The sequence below is a fragment of the Marmota flaviventris genome, chromosome 19, assembly GCF_047511675.1.
Source record: "Marmota flaviventris isolate mMarFla1 chromosome 19, mMarFla1.hap1, whole genome shotgun sequence".
NCBI lineage: Eukaryota > Metazoa > Chordata > Mammalia > Rodentia > Sciuridae > Marmota > Marmota flaviventris.
The window spans coordinates 22,454,169-22,474,420 of NC_092516.1; the positions used below are offsets into that span (position 1 = coordinate 22,454,169).

Consider the following 20,252-nt stretch of genomic DNA (forward strand, 5'->3'; position numbering starts at 1 on the left):
GAGTGTGGGAGGCGATGTCATGGAAGGGTGCATAAGAGCAGGTATCAGGAAGCAACCAGAGCCCCATGCAGTGGAGATACATTGTGTTCTCCAACAGCCATGCTCGGCTCTGGGAATCACAACAGTCATGTAACTGCTGCCAGCCTAGCCCCTGCAAAGCCTCCCATTCTGTTTTTTCCCTGGGTTTACATGAGCTATGTTTCTGAAGCAGCCATCACCACAGGTCATGGTCACTATGATTAGAGAGCAGAGGTCTCCCTGCTTTTCTCCCAGAGTTTCCTGTTTTCAGTTTCCATGAGTGAACCAGGCTGAACCTCTCCACACGATATCTGCATCACAGTACTGATCATTTAGCCTACTTCATGTCACAAGCTCTGAGAACTCAAATCTTCTTTTATACTGCAGAGCTCACACAGGAGAGAGACCTGTGCTGTCACCCTTTATTCTCAAGTCATTTCATTAAAAGTAAAAGCAATCATGGCAAAATGACAAGAAATTGTGAATGCCTTATCAGGTATAGACATTTAATTGGACAGTTTGAATAAAGTAAATTTTCTTAAGTTTCTTTAATGTGTGAAATTTTTTAACAAAACTTCAAATTTTTAAAAAAATTTTGGTACATTATAATTATACATAATTGTAAAAAAATCATTACTGTATATTTGAGCTTGCACACAATGTGACAGTATAATTTGTTCAATTTTGTTCTTCAGTACCCATATTTTTATGTATAAGAAATTATAATGGTTGGACATGGTGGCACATACCTGTAATCCCAGTGGCTTGGCAGGCTGAGGCAAGAGAATCATGAGTTCAAAACCAGCCTCAGGAAATTAGCAGGGCCCTAAGCAACTCAGCAAGACATTGTCTCTAAATAAAATACAAAATAGAGCTGAGGATGTGCCTCAGTGGCTAAGTATCCCTGGTTCAATCCTTGGTACCAAAAAACAAAATTGTAATGAATGAAAATTTATATGATTTGGCATTAATTTTCAAAGGAAAGTGTTAAATATCGAATTGGAAACTATTTTAAAGTAACTACATACCAGTAAACACCTTTGTTTTTTTAAGAGAGAGAATTTTTTAATATTTATTTTTTAGTTTTTGGCAGACACAACATCTTTGTTTGTATGTGGTGCTGAGGATTGAACCCAGGCCGCACGCATGCCAGGCGAGCGCGCTACCACTTGAGTCACATCCCCAGCCCCCAGTAAACACCTTTGAATCAAACATGAATATAATGCTTTCTATCAGCCCACTGGTCTGAGCCTTGGAACATTGTGGTCTTAAAACTGGAGGTGGTAGCTGCCTCGTGTTGTGATGGGCAGAGGCTGGGCTTGCTGTTGAGGAGCCTACCGTGAACACAATCCTGTGTGTACAGTTTATGCACTGCATATTGATTTGACAAACATTCCATGATGGAACCCAGCATAACTGTGCTGGTTGCTTTTCATCCTAAGTACAGTGGATGGGGCTTGGAGTGTAGCCCAGGGCAGTGCTCATGCTCAACATGCAGGAGGTCCTGTTTCAGCACCCAGCATAAATAAGCAAGCATACATTTAGAGTTTCATTAAATTTTTCATATTAAATGATGTTCTAACTTACTAATTCTGTGCTGGACACATACGCACGCACTCAGAGAAGCAGGTAATTGCAAATCTGTTCTTTCCTTTTGAGTTTTGAGGTACAGAAAGTGTGTTTGGTGCACACAGATACACCTAGTGTTCCATGGAGGATTTCCCAGGGTCATCAACTGTCCAGGTCATTGGCATATTTGAGGAGAATGATTGTCATGGGCAACAAATGACATTTTATCATTTAAATGTCCTATCACTGAATTTGTTCAGCTGTGTATTAATTTCCTATTACACATAACAGCATAACAAGTGGCATAAAACAACACTCTTACTTTTTTACAGTTCATACATCAGAAGTCCAGCAGGCTCAGTCTTTTCCCACGAGACCAAAGTCAAGGTGTCACAGGTGTGAGAACTGTTCTTGGGGCTCCAGGAGGAATCTGGTGCCAGGACCATTCAGGTGTTCAGAATTCTTTCTCACAGTTCTCACAATGGCACAAAATCATGCTGCCATGTCCTAACTTCCTCTTCTGTCATGGCTCTTTTTTCTGATTAAAATGCACATTGGGTCTGTCTAGATAATCCAGGGTGATCCTCCTGTTTTAAGGTCACATGATTCATAACCTTTGTTATATCAGCAGAGTGGGGGTTTTTTTGCATGTAATGTAACAACCACAGGAGTAGAACCAGGGATGAACATCCAACTGCAACATTTATGAGACCAGTGAAGTTTGCCATGAAAACATTTAAAAATTGTCAAGCTTGCAATTTACCACTTACAAAAGTTTTATGTGAGAAATTGATACACTGTATATCGATTATTCTACACTTTATGTTTACATACATTTCATATTTTAACATTCTACATGTGTGTGAACTCTATTTTTTCCCCAAAATTTTCACATGAACTTCCATTGAGTTGTGTGAATCCCAAGACTTCCAATGCTTCCTGTTGGCATCACGTGTTTTCCTTGCATTTATTTTTTTTAACATTTATTTTTTAGAAGTAGTTGGACACAATACCTTTATTTTATTTATTTATTTTTATGTGGTGCTCAGGATCGAACCCAAGACCTCGCACGTGCTACACAAGTGCTACACCACTGAGCCACAGTCCCAGCCCTTCTTTGCCTTTCTTTTGAGACCCTTTTTAAGTTCTATGTGTAAAATCCCATGCTCTGCATCTAACATGCAATGTAAAGCTCAGAAGAACTATGCAAGTAGAGGGAAAGGAACAGAGGGATGGAGGAGGGAGGGGAAGGAGAGAAGTCCTGGGGACTGAATTTGAACAAATTACATTCCAGCTTTTGTAATTATGTAAAATGAATCCTATTGTCATGTATAACTAAAACAACCAATAAAAACCATTAAAAATGGGCTTGGCTTGTAACTCAGCAGCAGAGCACTTGCCTAGCATGTGAGAGGCACTGGATTCAATCCTTAGCACCACATAAAAATAAACATAAAATAAAGGCATTCTGTCCATATACTACTACAAAAAATAAAGTTTTTTTTTAAATTCTATTGGCAATTTAAAAAAAAAAAAGTAGTCTCAAGATTAGAAAGAAATTTATTTAAGTAGGAAAGACTTTTTTGAGAAACGGAATCTGTTGACAAACATGTTTTGCTGCTGTCACCTCAGAGGTCAGGCCTCAGTGTTCTCTGTTTCCTCTTGGACACCCTGTCTACCTCCAGAGATCCAGGATTAGTAAGATCATCCCAAATACTCCACTGTCTCCTTGGACATGTAGGAGCTAGTGAATATAGGTGATTACCACACTGGAAAAAGATTTTCAGATATAATATCAACTTCCCACTCATTGCCATGGCAGGGACAACAGCAATTGTTTTGTTGTTTGTGTTGCTTTTTTATTGTTTCATTTGTTCTTTTGAGATATGAATGACAGTAGAATATATTTTGATGTACTGTACATTCCTGGAGTGTAATTTCCCCCTCTGAGGAAGGATGAGGACACGGCAGTGCTGGTATATCTGGTGCTGTGGCTGCCTCCTTCCCACAGTGTGCCTGTGGGACCATTGCCCAGACCACAGATTGGAATCAGGTGAACATTTCATATTTCATACATCAGGTGCAGACTCTGAAAGACATTTTGCATTTCAGGCAGGAGTCTGGGTGTGTGGTTTTGTTGGAAACAGGATTTTTCTGGATTTGATACTGGTCCAGAGCCAAAGCCATTGAGACAGGAGGAACTTCCCTCAGGCATTAGGTGAGCTCATAAGAGAGATGAGGGTGTAACCCTGCCCACCTTTCCCTGACAGCACCTAATATAACTCGGTGCCATCCTCAGGGTAATGATTGTTATGTCTAAAACGGATGATCATGCAGTCTGAGTGAGTTTCAAGGAAGAACTAAATTGTATTCCATTCAATGTTCATCCCACTTTGCACAAATGACAGAGTTTTAAGGGCAACTAGATAATAAGTAGTGTGGATCTCTTATAACTGTCCAGTTCTATGAAGAATCATTGAATCCTGGTGACAACTGCTGGATGAGAATGTATTCTCACACACATACATGAAGTGCTAAATGGAGGGAGAAGTTCTGTCTGAAAGCATAAGAGCTTGATGATTATGGTGAGACTATTTTCAGTCTTGAACTGGGGAGGCAGCATTTATGGAAAGGTGAGCATACAATGGTGGATTTCAGATAGCAGCTGTCAGCCTCAAGTGTGTTGTATTGTTCTTTCTTCTTAGTTAAAAACTACTCTCAACCCAAATCTGCCATTTCAACTTATAACATGCAAGATTCCAGGCCTCACGCATTTTATTGTTGATAGTTGTACCACTAATGTCATTCAGTAATTTCACTTCACTGACAACTGTTTTACTTAACTAATGTCTTTTTTAATACATGAACTAAAATGTTGCTGATTAGTGTCCACCCTACACTATTATGTACTAGTGTTTTGTGTCCCATAGTTCAGTATATGAAATGAGATCATTCAATAATTCCTGTGGCAGGTGGCATGCAAAAAAAAAAAAAAACAACACTCTGTTGATATAACAAAGGTTACTAATCATGTGACCTTAAAACAGGAGGATCATCCCAGATTATCTAGGCAGACTCAATGTGTGCATCCAGACTTGTAGCCAGTTTTGTGTTCACTGAATCCAGCATGGTCCTAGGCAGTTTCTTCTAACTTCATACCGCGGTCACTGCTTATGCATTTTATCAACACTTGTAAGTGTTAGTCACATTTGATGTTGGTCAATGGAATACTTTCACACACGTTAATAGAAACTCTTTAAACTCAAAATTGCAACACTGAATTCATCAATGTACAGGATTGTAACAAATAGTAAAGTCAAAGCTAAATATCAACTGGATTATTGGTTCATTGGATTTGATGGTAGAGCATGGTTTTAAGTGCCCACTATTACACCAGCCCACACAGGATCCAGTCTCCACTCAACCTCCCAGTATGTGAATTTAGACAAATCAGTCTCTCTTAGCTTAACTTCCCCTTATCTCTGTGATGGCAACACTGTCTCATAGATTCATGAAGAATGAAGAAATAACCACATGCATGTTCTTTATAGGAGTGTTAAGTACATTGCAGGTCTACTTTAAATGGAGTTCATTCTAATGTTTAAAACCTATTAAACAAATCTGTAAGTCTAGGAACTAGTAGTAAGGTTGCGCATACCTCATTTTCCCTCATAGGATCCTTTGGTTTGGTAGATAAATACCAATCCACTAGGAATTTGGCATTGGGAATGGTCTTACCAGGCACTATGATTGGAATCTTGAGGAATTGCTTCTCTTTGTTATCTCTTCCTTTGCTTCTCTGGGTGCAAGTTAAGTCCCACATATTTAATCATTGAGCACCTGATGGTAGTCAACTCCTCATTCTTTCTCTGTAAGGGACTCTACCAGGCAACTGTATAGCAAAAGCAATTCTGAACCAAAAAAAAGCAGTGCTGGAGGAATCATAATACCTGATTTCAAGTTATGCTACAGAGCTATAGTAACAAAACTGAATGGTACTGGCATAAAAACGGACATGTAGATCAATGGTACAGAATAAAAGAGACAAAACCACAATTAGGAATGTGAAGAGACAATATATGGAATGGGAGGGGAATCTCTGCTAGCTACTCTTCTGATTAAAAACCAGAATATATAAACAACTCCAAAAACTTAAGGTATAACCCAGTTAAGAAATGGACAAATGAACTAAACACACTTCTCAAAAAAGAAGAGATACAAATGGCCAAAAAAATACATGAAAAGACATTGAACATTCTTAGCAGTTAGGAAAATGCAAATCAAAACTGTACTGAGATTTCATCTCATGACAGACAGAATGGCAGCGATCAAGAATACAAATAATGAGGGCTGAGATTGTGGCTCAGCAGTAGAGCGCTTGCCTAGCACGTGCAAGGCCCTGGGTTCCATCCTCAGCACCACATAAAAATAAATAAAAATATTGAGTCCAACTACAACTAAAAAATAAACATAAAAAAATACAAATAATGGTACTGGGGTTGTGGCTCAATGGTAGAGCACTTGCCTAGCATGTGTTAGGTGCTGGATTCAATCCTCAGCATCACATAAAGATAAATAAAGAAAATAAAGCTATAAAAAAAGAATTGATAGATTTAAAAAGAATACAAATAATAACATGCTGGAGAGGATATGGGAGAAAGGAAAACTTTTACACTGTTGGAGGGGCTGTAAATTAGAACAACAACTACGGAAATAAGTATGGACGCTCCTCAAAAAACTAGGCATGGAACCCAGGTGTGATAGACCCAGCTCTACCACACCTCAGTATTTACCCTGAAGAAATAAAGTCACCTTACTACAGTGATGCATGCACACCCATGTAGCTGAATCTAGCTGCACTGTATGTCCCTTGAAACTATATCAGTTCACCTATTTTTTTAATATTTATTTTTCAGTTTTAGGTGGACACAATATCTTTATTTCATTTTTATGGGTGCTGAGAATTGAACCCAGTGCCTCACGCACACCAGGCAAACGCGTTACCACTTGAGCCACATCCCCTGCCCCCCATCTATTGTTTTCAGGATTGTTTGCATTCTGAAATTTTTGTATCTTTAAACATCAAATATACTAAAACATGTTGTCTAATTTTATCTTTTTTTTCCTCATGTTCCGTACATCTTGATTAGATCTTTGTTGAATGAATTATATTTCCCACAAAAGAGTAAATATCATCTTGACTCCTTCTAGAATATGTATTTTAAAAGGTGGAAAATATATGGTTCTCTTTCCCAAATTTAAAATTCTACCCCCAACATTCACAGGGAAAGCATGTCTTTCTGCATGTCTTTCTTTCCCCTAATTGCAACCTTGGTTAAGCTCAGTTTTTGCTGTATCTTGTGCAGCACAGACAAAGGGAGTTTGTGGGACTAAACTTAGTTCTGTATTTAGAGGCAGAATCTCACGGAGTTTTGGAGGCTGGCCTCAACCTTGAGGTCCTCCTGCTTTAGTTTTCCTGAGTCACTTGGATTACATGCAGGCACCACCATTCCCAACTTTTTCTGGATCTTCTATATAAAACACCTAGGTAAAAGTTGGGGTGACTATAGTAAACATGAAATCACTGAATGACGGACACTGAGACATGGAGGAAAAGGGTAAGCAAGAAGCCAAAATCCGGGAAGTGGAAAACGAACCCAGGAGCTATGAAGAACTAAGGCCATCGCTCAGGGTCTGCCTGATCCCCTGTGAGGAAACTGGGAGACCTTTGTAGAGCAATGTTGGGCTGGGACAGTGGTTGCACCAGTTAAGGCAAATGGGGGAAGGGCCTGTGGCAGCTGCCCATCTTGTTCCCCTGCAAGACCCTTAAGAAGTCTGTGGGATTCTTTGCCTCTTTGTGATGTGGAAAAAGGAGCTGGAGGCTTTTGCTCAGATTCTGAGGAATCTGAGTTCCCTGTGCTTGTGCTTAAGCTGGACTCGGAGGCACTGATTCCATCTTCTGATGCTCTGTGTGGTAAACCCATACTTTACAATGCCTAGATTCATCAGGGACAGAGGTAATAAAGGAGCCCTTGCCCCAAAACCCCATCACAGCCTGATTCTCACCTGCTGGGATCCCCACATTATCACATAAGGATGTCATACAGAGAGATGCCCTGCAGTGGCTTTGTTTTTGTCTGTTTGACAAGCCCATTGGAAATGCAGCATTCTCAGGAAATATCACAGCTTCTGTATAAACCCTGCAGTCCCTGTGTGGTAGACAGGTCCAAGAATGATCCTGGAGCATGAGATTAGTTTTTATTAAGAGAGTGAAAAGTCTACACAGGATATCAGAGTACCAGGACACAGGTTCTCCAGATGTTTTCTGAGGTCTCAGGCTCCATCTGAAGTTTGGCCTTCAGAGCCAACACCAACCCTCCAAAGACCATGATCAAAGTCTCCTGACAGCATCAGCATTTTTTTTCTTCCTTTTTTTTTTTTTTTTTTTTTAGTTGTCAGTGGACCTTTATTTTAAGCATCAGCATTTCTGTGGGTGAGATTCTGTGATCTTCCTGAGCAAAGCATCACTGGCTAAAACATCAGAGGGACCTATGGGACTGTGTCCATTCCTAGAAGCCTCAGAAAGTCCTGGGAAAACCTTTCAAATTCAACCTTATGTGAATGTGCATGATTTTTTTCATTTAAATTTATTCATTTTGGAATGTTTATCTTGCTATAGAACATAAAGAATAAGTCAACTCCTTATGACAGCAGTATGAAATGCCCCACACTCGGTTCAGTGCTGCCCCCACAGGGTGACTTTCCTTTTCTTAACATTTTCATGCACTTTCTACACACCAGAGGTGTCATACCCTTGAAAACCCCTACAATTGTAATGAATGTGGCACAACTTTTATTCAAATCTCACATCTTACTCAGCTCAAGAGAACTCATACTGGAGAGAAGCCCTTCAAATGTGAAGAACATGGCAACAGCTTTAGGACTTGTTTATGCCTTTCTACACACCAGAGAGATACCATAGCCATGAGAAACTCTGAAAATGTGAAGAATGTGGCAACACCTTTCATCAATCTGCAGACCTTGCTCAACACCAGAGAACTCATACTGCAGAGAAGCCCTACAAGTGTAATAATGTGACAAGGCTTTTAATTAAAGCTTCAATCTCATTGCACTTCAGAGAACCCATACTGGAGAGAAGCCTTATGAACATTGTGGGAAAAAAAAAAACATTGTGAACATTGTGAAAAAAACTTTAACAGAAGTTTAATGTTGACCCAACAATAGAGGATTCATACTGGAGAGAGACTCTGTGAATGTAAAGAAGGTGGCAAAACCTTTAGAAACAGCTCAAAATTGACTAAACACTGGAGAATTCACACTGGAAGTAAACATTAGGATGCAAGTGATATATCAAAGCCTTTATTCAAATTTCAAACTTTCTTCAAAATCAGGAAATCCATAGAGTATTGAAACCTTATATATGTCATGAGTGTGGAAAGACCTCTCCAGGATATACACCTTAGGAAAGATAAAAATATTTACGTGGAGAAAAGGCTTAAGAAATATGAAATGTAGACCAAGCCTTTTCCTGCACCCCCTGTCTGAATGTGTGTGTGAGGATTAGAGATGGAGAGGTGAGCCTTTCTGGGCACCTCCTGTTGGAAATGGAGAGGTGAGCCTTTCTCTGAATCCCCTGTCTAGATGCGTGAGAGAACTGGAGATGGAGAAGTGAGCCTTTCTCTGCACCTCCTGTCTGGATGTGTGAGTGAGGACTGGAGATGGGGAGGTGATCCTTTCTCTGCACCTTCTGTCTAGGTGTGTGAGGGGACTGGAGATGGGGAGGTGATCCTTTCTCTGCACCTCCTATCTGGTTGTGTGTGTGAGGACTGGAGATGAGGAGGTGATCCTTTCTCTGCACCTCCTGTCTGTATGTGTGTGTGTGTGTGAGGACTGGATTTAGAGATGTTCTGTAATCACAGAAAGTGTAGCATTACCTTTGACATTTGCTTAACAATTATTGGACATCATTAGTTGATATGGTAGAATTGATCTTCACAGACATCAGATTATGATGCAGATAGCTCATATGAAAGGCTGTAATTTTATTTTAAATCCAAAATTACTAAATACCCTGGCTCTTGAAATCACAAGAAAACAGAATTCTCACAAAGATCATTATATCAGGGGAAAAAAAAGACTTATTCCTGAGTAGTTTTATCTGTATTTTCCAGCAATTTTATAGTGGATTAGGAACTACTTCATTTACATTGTTCATTAATTTTGGTACTAAATCAAAGTGAGTGTTTCTTGCTGAATGAAATAAGCCAATCCCAAAACATCTAAAGCCAATTATCTTCTCTGATATGGGGTTGCTCACTCACAATAGGCTGGGCAGGGGGAGGTTCACCAGATTGCACGGAGTAGGGAAAAAGAGGGGAAATGGGAATGGGAAAGATAGTAGCATGAATGGGACATACTTTCCTTTGTTCATCTATGAGTACATGACCAGTGTAACTCCATGTCATGCACCGCCACAAAAATAGGAAGTTATACTCCATGTGTGTATGATATGTCAAATATATTCTATTGTCATATATAACTAAAAAGTACAAATAAAAAATGAAAAAAGTGAATGTTTCTTAATGTGTTCACACTGTCATGTATTGATTCACATATTATTCTGCCATAGATATCAAGCTACTTAAATTTTTAGGAACTAGTAAAAAAAAAAAATACTATTAGGTAAGTAGCGTGTGGGGAGCCAGTCTGAATGATTTCTCATTCTCCTTCCTGGAGTGGAAAGGCTCTGACCAGCACTACATCTTGTGGTGACCTGGACATTGCCCTAGTCATGGAAGTTTGAGGACACGCCTTCGAACGTAAGTGAGTTGCCCCATGGATTGAGCTACTGTAACCTGTTCCTTGTGATACTACCCCTTTGCCCTGTTTGGGATAGAATGTTCCATGGAAATGTCCTTTGTGTGTCCCCCTCTCTTACTCTGACCTTGGGTGTGGCCTTCCTAGATGTCAGTCAACCTGCTGACAGCAGACATCATGAAGCTAGACTCAACCCCTGAAACCTGACCCCTTGCCTCATCTGAATGGCTTCTCCTCAATAAAAGGATTCAACAAGTGCTTGCTCTCTCTCTCTTTCTGCGGACCCTTAAGGCCAGAGAAGCCATCACAGGACACCCCCCCCCCCCCAAAGAAAAAGGTACCTTTGTGTCTTGTGTAGTCATTTTGTTCAGCCCAGTTCCCCTGAAGTGACCCTGAGTATTTTAGTGTGAGGAACCCCACAGTAGTGCAATACCAACTCTATTGGTCCTTTTACACAATGTAATTAAACTTCAAAATATTTGGAGAATATTATTCCCAAAAGTATCTTTTTATTCATTTCTGCTTTGTGTAGTTAGTGGGAAATTGGGCGGCTTTAGGAAAGACAGTAATATAAAAGTAACCCCAAGGCAGGTCCCCAGGCGCATTGGTCTGCCTACTAGGCTGAGGCAAGCAGGATGAGGCCAGGCTCAGGCATTGGTTGGGGCAGCAGCAGCTGAGGCAGCCTGAGGGCCACGCCCCTCCTGACCTGGACTAAGCTCAGCAGCTCCAGGCTGCCAGCGCCCTGAAGCGGGCGGGGGAGTCTGGCCACCACCGCCTGCGCAGGCGGGGTGGGGAAGTCTCCCCGCCCCAGCCCTGTCCAAGGAGGCCACCCCGGTGACCTCAGCAGGCCTGGGCCCAGCCTGGAGTCCCTGGGGCGGTTGACAGGAGCTTCGCAGGGCAGCCAGGTCGGGGGAGCAGTGCCTGAGCCCCAGCCTGCCCGCGAGCCCACCTCCCGGACAGAGGCTGACCGCAGAGCCTGCGAACGACCCCATCATAGCTTTCTTGCTCCCCCGCAGATCACACACCCCAGCCCCAGAAGATGGGGAACTGCCTCAAATCCCCCACCTCGGATGACATCTCCCTGCTTCACAGTGGACCACGCCAGCTTTGGCGAGGGGACAGAGCCGGATCAGGAGCCGCCGCATCAGGAACAAGTTCCAGTTCCAGTGAATCGTCCAACACCCGACTCCGCTAGCAACTCCGAAGAGCAACAAATTAGGACAGCTCAAAGAATGGGCCTTACACAGCATCTGCCTAAGGGAGCTTATGACCCTGGCAGAGATGGGTCAGGGAAAAAGCTCTGGAGTGTGTGATCTGTATGACGGACTCTTGTTTATGGGGACCCAATTCGATTTCTGCCATGCATGCACATCTATCGCCTGGGCTGCTCAGGTGACTGGTTGATGAGCTCCTCCACATGCCCCTCCTGCATGGAGCCAGTTGATGCAGCACTGCTTTCATCCTATGAGACTAACTGAGCCAAGGTCTCTAGTCTGACTTCAAGTGAACCATCATTTTTGGTGGTTTTGATCTTTCATCACTGAGCCCAAAGAGCTAGGGATTAGGAATTAAGATCATGCACAAAAATTTTCCTAAAAATTGCTGGATGACTGCAGATGTTGATGAAAATATGTGATATTTTAGAAACTGGGGTGGGGGGGCAGTAGGATGGTATTTTTATGTAAAGCCTTGACCCAGTGTTTAAAAATATAATTGTATTTAGACCTTGTTATTGCTCTGGTACATAGGAATTGTGTAAAGTGTTAAAGCAACTGTGTATGTTTAAATTGTGTGTGTTGAAGATTAGGTAAAAGATAGTGGTTATTTTTCCTAAATGAAATAACTTTCTTTTCCCCACCAAATTCTTTTCTGAAGTTAATGGCATTTGGGTCAAGGTTTTATTAAAAGCTACATTTTATAACACTGACACAAAAAAGAGTAGTTTTAAGCTTGTTTGCACAGTTCTTTTTTCCCGTTGGAAATGGAATTCCTTGCCTTAGGTCTTTTTAAATAGTGCATTATCATTTGGGCTGGCTCTATGCTTGAAAAACAGTTTATTTATAACCTGTTGTAAGTGCTATATTCTGTTTGCAGTTAGGAAATGCAGAATTTTAAGTGATCTCCTAGCCTGTAAGCAAACTGAGATGCACTATCCCTTTTCTATATAAAAATGGGTTGATGTATCAATAAATCAACTTAGTAAAGTGGGTTTAATATTACCCTATCCTATGTGTTTTATCTAATTCTTATGGTTAATATGGTGATAAATGAAAGTCAAGGTAAATTTTAAATATTAAGATTTCTGATTTATTGACTTAAATTATACCACCATGCTTATGTAAAAATGAAGGTGGCACCATGGTAAAACTTAATGAGAAGTAGTTTCTCAGTTGTAATAATTTTGATTTCTCTTTCTTGTGATCTCCTTCCCTGTTGTCTTGAACCATAGCAAAAGGATACTGCATCTCTCATTATTGTAGGGATGAGGTTATTGAAGTTATATAAACATATCAGTCTCTGTTTCTTTGAAAGGTATCTGTTAAGTCCTGCCAGGTGATTGACAAGAATAAGTAGGGAGACTAAAAGTAAATGTGATTCATGTTTTGCACACAAATCAGAATTTTATAACCACATGACTTCATAGTTGTGATCTCAAAAAAGAAATTTCTCCTTTAATTTTTCTTGTGGTTAATGTAAGAATACCCTAAATCTCTAAGCTTCTGAAGTGTTAGAGGTAGAGATGGCCTAGTAAAGATGTAGTAGTAATGTTTATCAATTTAGCATGTGTTTATTTTTTCTTATGTACTCAAGGTGATTTATTTGTTCAGCTCAGTGATATTACAGCTAAAAAACATTCATTAGCAAAAGGAGAATCAGTCTACACCAACAAAGGAATCAAAAATGTTTCTTATTTTTGTTGAGTTGAATATTTGACTCTAACACTTTTCTACATATAAAATATAAGTTCCTTAAAAATTCTTCATAATTGTATTATAGAAGAATTTAGTATGTCATAAGTACTTAATTTGACATTCAACTGTGGTAGCCATATGTTATTTGATTTTCTTATGAGCACCATGATGGAAACACTCAAATGAATTTGAGAAAAATTGGAAGAAATTAGATTATCAGGTTCTATTAAATTGTTAATGTATCTTGCTTAAATTTCTGTTCATTAATTTATATCCATCCAATTATATAAAGCAAATTTGGAGCTGAAGTTGTGCAATATTTCCAGTGATAATTACTTTATGTTCTTGTGTTTTCTACTTGTTTTTGTGATGTCTATGTTATCCAGAAAAAAAATAATCTGTATCTTGAATTACTACTTTAAAATGTTACCCTTTGGGGGCTGGGGTTGTGGCTCAGCGGCAGAGTGCTCGCCTCTCATGTGTGAGACCCTGGGTTCAATCCTCAGCACCACATAGAAATAAATGAGCAAAGTAAAGGTATTGTGTCCAACTAAAACATAAGTAAATATTTTTTTTAAAAAATGTTACCCTTTGGCACTGGGGATGTAGCCTAGCAGTGGAGTGTTTGCCTAGCATCTGCAAGGCCCTGGGTTCGATCCTTTTGGGGGGAAAAACACCCTCAGATGTTGGTTCTAACTTTAAAATGATGGGACTGTACAAATATCACCGTCTAATGATACATTTTAGGAGTGGGAGAACATTAGAGGCAGTAATATGTGATTTGGGTGTGTGTGTATGTGTGCGTGTGTATGTGTGTGTGTGATATGTGTTTGCTTATACCTGTCTTTACAAGAAAAGAGAATTATTGAACTGAAAGATAATTTCAAAATTATCCATAATTTCCTACTAACTGAAAACCAACTAAGAAAAAATTCTTGTGGGCTGGGGATGTGGCTCAAGCGGTAGTGCGCTTGCCTGGCATGCGCAGGGCGCTGGGTTCCATCCTCAGCACCACATAAAAATAAAATAAAGATGTTGTGTCCACCAAAAACTAAAAAATAAATATCTCTCTTCTCCTCCTCCTCCTCCTCCTCCTCCTCCTCTTCTTCTTCTTCTTCTTCTTCTTCTTCTTCTTCTTCTTCTTCTTCTCTCTCTCTCTCTCTCTCTCAAAAAAAAAAAAATCTGTTTTAGGAGCTGGCCATGTAGCTCAGTGGTACAGCACTTACCTACTAGCACATGTGAGGCCCGTGGATTCAATTCCCAGCACCACATAAAGATTAACTAATAAATAATAAAGGTAGTGTGTCCATCTACAACTAAAAAAATCTGGTTTTGATACACTGACCTAATTTCTCCAAAAGATCAGGGTTCCTTGTTTAAAATCTGTGCCAAGTCTGACCTTTCTACTTGCTTGTTGCTCATGCAACTCCTTACTTAGGACTTGTTCAAAGTTTGCAAAAGATGGCTCACATGACCTGTTCAGAGATTTTAGGAGTGCTTTTTATGACATTCAGTGGCACCAAGAAATCAGCTTACAGAAGTAGCTCTGCATTGAGCACATTAACCTGTCTCCTTGGTGGTTCCATTACTCCCTTCGCAACAGGAAAACACTGTCAATTCAAATAGAGTATTTCTTTCAGGCTGTCGTGTAATACCAACATGTAATGCATTCACAAGCCACTTTACTCTGATGACAGTTGAGTAGGCTTCAATTTATAGGTAAATTTTGGTGTTGGTATGAAAGGAACACACAGGACGGTACTTGGTGTTGAACACTGCTAGCCAGGAGGAAGGTGGTCCTGTGACCCGCGTGTGCCAGGGTAAGGGAGCAGAACCAGAAGGCAGGAGGACTCGGCTGGCCGCGCTGCAGAGGCTGACCCTCCTCCCAGTGCCATGGAGGGTTGTGAGCGTGGCCGTCGGGTTCCCACCTTCAAGTCCCCCATTGCTCAGCCCTCACCTGTCTGCTGCCCACCTCCACCTCGTGGCAGAGGGATTTATTCAGTTCTCAAGAGCGGCTTGGAATTTTTCTAATGCAAGTATAAACTGTACTTGGGGGTGACTGGGAATTCCTACGTTTTAAAATTCTATTTGAAATTTACACATAAAAATCGTGATTATTCAGGGGGCGCAGCGAAGTCTCAGTAGGCGTTTGCATCCTGTGATCAACATGGTAAGAGCGTGACTTTGACCTCACATCTTTTTATTGTCATGGTGAGGACCTTAAGAACCCTCTGTTCTGGAGACCTGGGGAGACGGGCACTTACTAATGGCTGTGATCGGCCTGGCGTCAGGGGCCGAGGGCGCATTTTCAAGTCCCCTTCCGGGCCGGTCCTGGGTGCCAGGGACGGCTGGCTTGCATGGGCTCTAGGGGCTTTGCACCCGCGGGTCTGGTACGGGTTACTCCACCTCTAGGTCCACCGTGTTGCTTCAAGGGATAGGATGTTTTCTTTTCAAGATCAAACTGAGCATATTTTCTTTTGCTCATTGAGTATTTGTTTATTTTATTTGGAAAAATGCCTGTTTAAGTCATTTGCTCTTTAAAATCAGGGTGCCTTATTTTTAACTCTTTTTGAGTTGTAAAAGTTTTTTTTTAATACATTCTGATACAAGGCCTTTATCCACATATAATTTGTACTTGTTTTCTACCATTCACTTTCTCAATTGTGTACTTTAATGCAGAAAACCATTTAAGTTAAATAAATTACAATTTCTGTTGCATGCCTAAGAAGTGTCATTTTTAAGAAGCTGTTTGTAGCCAAGGTCATGAGACTTGTACTATGTTTTGCAAATATTTTTATGGTTTCAGCTCTCCCATTTAGTTCCTTCATCTGTGTTAAGTTAATTTTTGCATATGATGTTAGGTTTTGCTTCATTTTATATAAGGATAACCAGTTTTTCCAGATCATTGGAAAACATCTCCTCCATCTCCCTGGCACCCTCTATGAAAAACAATTGACTGTAAATATAAACATTCATTTCAGGATTCTAAATTCTATTCCACTTATTTATTTTTGTGGCACCAAGAGTTGTACCCAGAGGTACTCTGCTGCTAAGATATGTCCCCAGCCATTCTCAGTCTGTGCTTTTTACAAGGTCCTGATAAGCTTCTGGGATTGGCCTCCCACATTACTGTTGCCCTGGCATCACCACCCTGACCTCCCTGTTCCAGGGATGTGTATGTCTGTCCTTCTGTCAGTACCACAATGTCCTGATTGTCATAACTTTTTAAAGAATATTAGTTTTCATCAATGTGTATGAACTGTGCATATTATTGTGGTTCCAGTGATATTTTAACACACACCTGCACATGCCAGTGGTGTGCATTGAATCCATCCCCTTCATCCCTCTACCCACTCTGCAGCCTTCAGTCTTTACCCTCCCACATGCAGGTTGCTGCCTCAGCATCCACCCATAAGAGAACATGCACTGTCCTAGTTATAAATTATTCCAGTTTAACATACTGTCCCCTAATTTCATCCAACTCGCTGCCAGTGACAGGATTTAATTTTATATGCATTTTTATCTATCTGTATTTATCCTGTCACATGTCATTGGCACCCAAGTTGATTCCATGTCTTAGCACTTGTGAGATCATAAGGTAGCTCTGTTTTTACTATATCTGAGGTACTGAGGATTAAACCAAAGGCCTTGCACCTGCTAAGCAAGCCTGGCCTTCCAGTCCAGTTTTTGTTTTGGGGTTGGTGTTTGGTGTTTATTTGTTTGTTTGTTTGAGACAGGGCCTGGCTAACTTGCCCACACTGGCCTTGAACTCACAATTCTCCTGCCTCAGCAGTGGCTGGGATTACAGCTATGGGCAGCCCTGCCCAGCTAGTTTTGGTTTTATGAGGACCTTCCACACCGGTTCTATAGTAGATGCAAGAATTCAAATGTCCACCAACAGTGTATGAGTTACTTTTTCCTCACATTAACAACATCATTTGTTATTTTTTGTTTTTTAGAAAATTGGCACTCTAACTAGGCTAATATGATATCTCATTATAGTTTTGATCAGCATTTCCTTGAAAACTAATTTACTGAGCATTTTTTTATATACTCATTGGCCATTTGTGTTTATTCTGAGAAGTCTCTGCTCAGCATGCCCACCTTTTACCTAGGTTGCTTTTCTGAGTTATTCATGTGGTTACTCACCATATCAAATCAGTTGCTGGCGAGATTGTCTTCACTCTGGGTTGTTTTCTTGCTGTGTGACAGCCTCAGGGTTTGAGGTCAGCCTGTCGGTCCGCTTCTTGTTTCCTGTGCTTATGGAGACATGTTAAGGAGACCCCAAGCTCCACCAAGTCTCAGGGCATTTTCTCTTTTTCTTTGTGGGTTTCCAGAGATTAGGTCTTGTGTCAGGGTGTTTGTCTCTTATGAGTTGGTTTCACCTAGGGCGGGAGAGGTCCAGCTTCACTGATAAGTGAAACTTTGTGCTGGTTTGGAATTGTGAAATATGAGTCTCCTATTTCTGCTCATTTTAAAGATTGTATTGGCTGCTCAGGGTCCTTAACTTCCATATGAATTTTAGAATCACTGAATATTTTGCAAAGACTAATGATGGGGATTTTGGTAAGGTTTGCATTGATGCATAGGTCAGCTTGGGGGTTTTCACTTAACCACATTAAATCATTTTGTCCATGAATATGGACAAGATTTTTTTTGGTGGGGGGGAGGTTATGAGAGATTGAACTCAGGGGCATTCAATCACTGAGCTACATCACCAGCCCTATTTTGTATTTTATTTAGAGACAGGGTCTCACTGAGTTGCTTAGCACCTCATGCTGAGGCTGGCTTTGAACTCTCCATCCTCCTACCTTAGCCTCTCAAACTGCTGGGATTACAGGCATGTTTTCTTCTGGTGAGGATTTTCAGTGTGGTAGGCTCATACTTGCTTATTACTAAGTATTTATTTTTGATATTGCCATGCATAGAGTGGTCTCCCTAACTCACTTCCGAATGTTCATGGCTAATGTCCAGGAAATGGACTGATTTTGTATGTTGGTTTTGTATCCTTCAACCATGCTGTATTGATTTATCTAATAGTTCTTTCGTAGCTTGCTTAAAATTGTGTGCACATTGCCTAAAAAGCCATATTATGAGCTAACAGAATTTCACTTCTTATCTAAATGTCTTATTGTGTCTTTGACTACCAACTTAGTCTTTTAACCTATTATAAGTATCTTCAGAATTTTATTTGTTTGTTTATTTACTTTGGTACTTGTAGTTTTTACATCATCTTGGCAGATTGGCCATGGTGTTGACATTTGGTGCTCTTTTCATCATGAAATGGTTTTTATCTGATATTTTCTTGGCCATTCCATGTGTCTTTTGGATGCTATTTTTATGTAGTATTTTCCTTTCTCAACTTATTAGTGTTTATGGATCTAAAGCAAATCTCTTATACACAGCTGGGGCACGTGTGGGGCTAGAGTGTACAAATTTCTCCTTCACTTTTAAAGGACAGTTTTGTCAGGTATATGTTGGGAGTTTCCCTGAGGATTCCTTGGGTTTTTCTAATAATGGGTCCATGAATGTAACATGGCAGCGGGCAAATTGCCAATGGGCGGATAACAGGTTGTTTTAAAATTTTTTTCAGTTGATTCACCCATCTGGGCTTGTGAACAGCTTGTGACCCCCATGAATCTCATGCACACAGATGATGACCTGACCATTACTATGATTGGTCCCAGGGGGTTCCTGTTTTAGGATAACTGACTTTCATTTCCCTATATAAGCTGGCAGCAGCTTGCAATAAAGTGCTTCATCTTTGTCACTGCTATCTGTGTGTGTGCATTTTAATCTCCGACGACGAGCCTTGACTTTTCAGTATAAAATTTTGAGTTGGTAGGGTTTTTTTTCCTTTAAGCAATTTAAATGTCATCTCACTTCCTGAAAAGATGGAGCTTTCATGAATTCTGAACAGAAATCACAAATTTTGGAGGCTGTCTGGTGTGTGATGAATTCTTTTCTATTCCTGCTTTTGAGATTCCCCTTTTGTTTTTCAACCACTTGACTTTGGTAGTCCCCCTTACCCATGGTTTCAATATCTGAGGTTTCAGTTAACTATAGCCAATTCCAGAAATGATTTGCAAGTTTTAATTTGCACACTGTTTTGAATAGGTCAATGAAGTAAGTCTTCCACCATCTCCCACTGTCCCACCTGGGACATGATCTCCCCTTGGTGCAGGATCCCAGTGTGTGCACTACCTGCCTGCTGGCTTGTTTCTAAAGTACTTGTTTCCTTAAACACTGACACTGCTGAATTGTCTGAAGTAACCATTAAGCCCACTTTGTGCTATTGATGTAATGGAGCTTCTAGATAGAAGAGCACATCTATTTAAACACACACACATACACACACACACACACACACACACATTATGTCTTTCCTACTTTGACCACCTGCAGTAAAGACATGGAGATTCTGAATGAACTGCCTCCTTCTACTCAGTGTGGGCTGTGGTTAATTAAGCCCACTTCTGACTATGCAGAGTCTTTCTGTATATTCCAGTTACCTAAATGTTGCCTAAAATTTTTGATGCAGTTTGAAGGAGGCAAAAATCTGCATGTGAAGTCAAAAGCAATAGGGCTGTTCTTCACATTGAAGTAGCATGTGGTTACTTTTACACTGACTTTGATCCCACATGATTTCTTTTCCCAGTCTTATTTTGACATCATAAACTCTGGGCGGAGGGCATTTCCAAAATGTAGTTTTTAGAACCTCAAGAGCAATTTTGAATTTTTAAAGTTAGTAGTTATTGAAATTGAACACTAAGTGGCACCCAACTATCTCAACATTGGAAATATTAATAGATTTTTTCAATAGAAAAAAAAATAGAAATTTCCCAAATAGAAAAAGATTGCTTTGATAATGTTTATGCAGAATAAAAGTGCATTTTATTTTTAGAAGTCATATAC

At 40.3% G+C, this 20,252-nt stretch overlaps 1 pseudogene; it reads left to right on the forward strand.

Moving 5' to 3' along the window:
* Positions 1-11,464: 11,464 nt before the first annotated feature.
* Positions 11,465-11,903, forward strand: LOC114103073 (RING finger protein 11 pseudogene; annotated as a pseudogene).
* Positions 11,904-20,252: the final 8,349 nt, after the last annotated feature.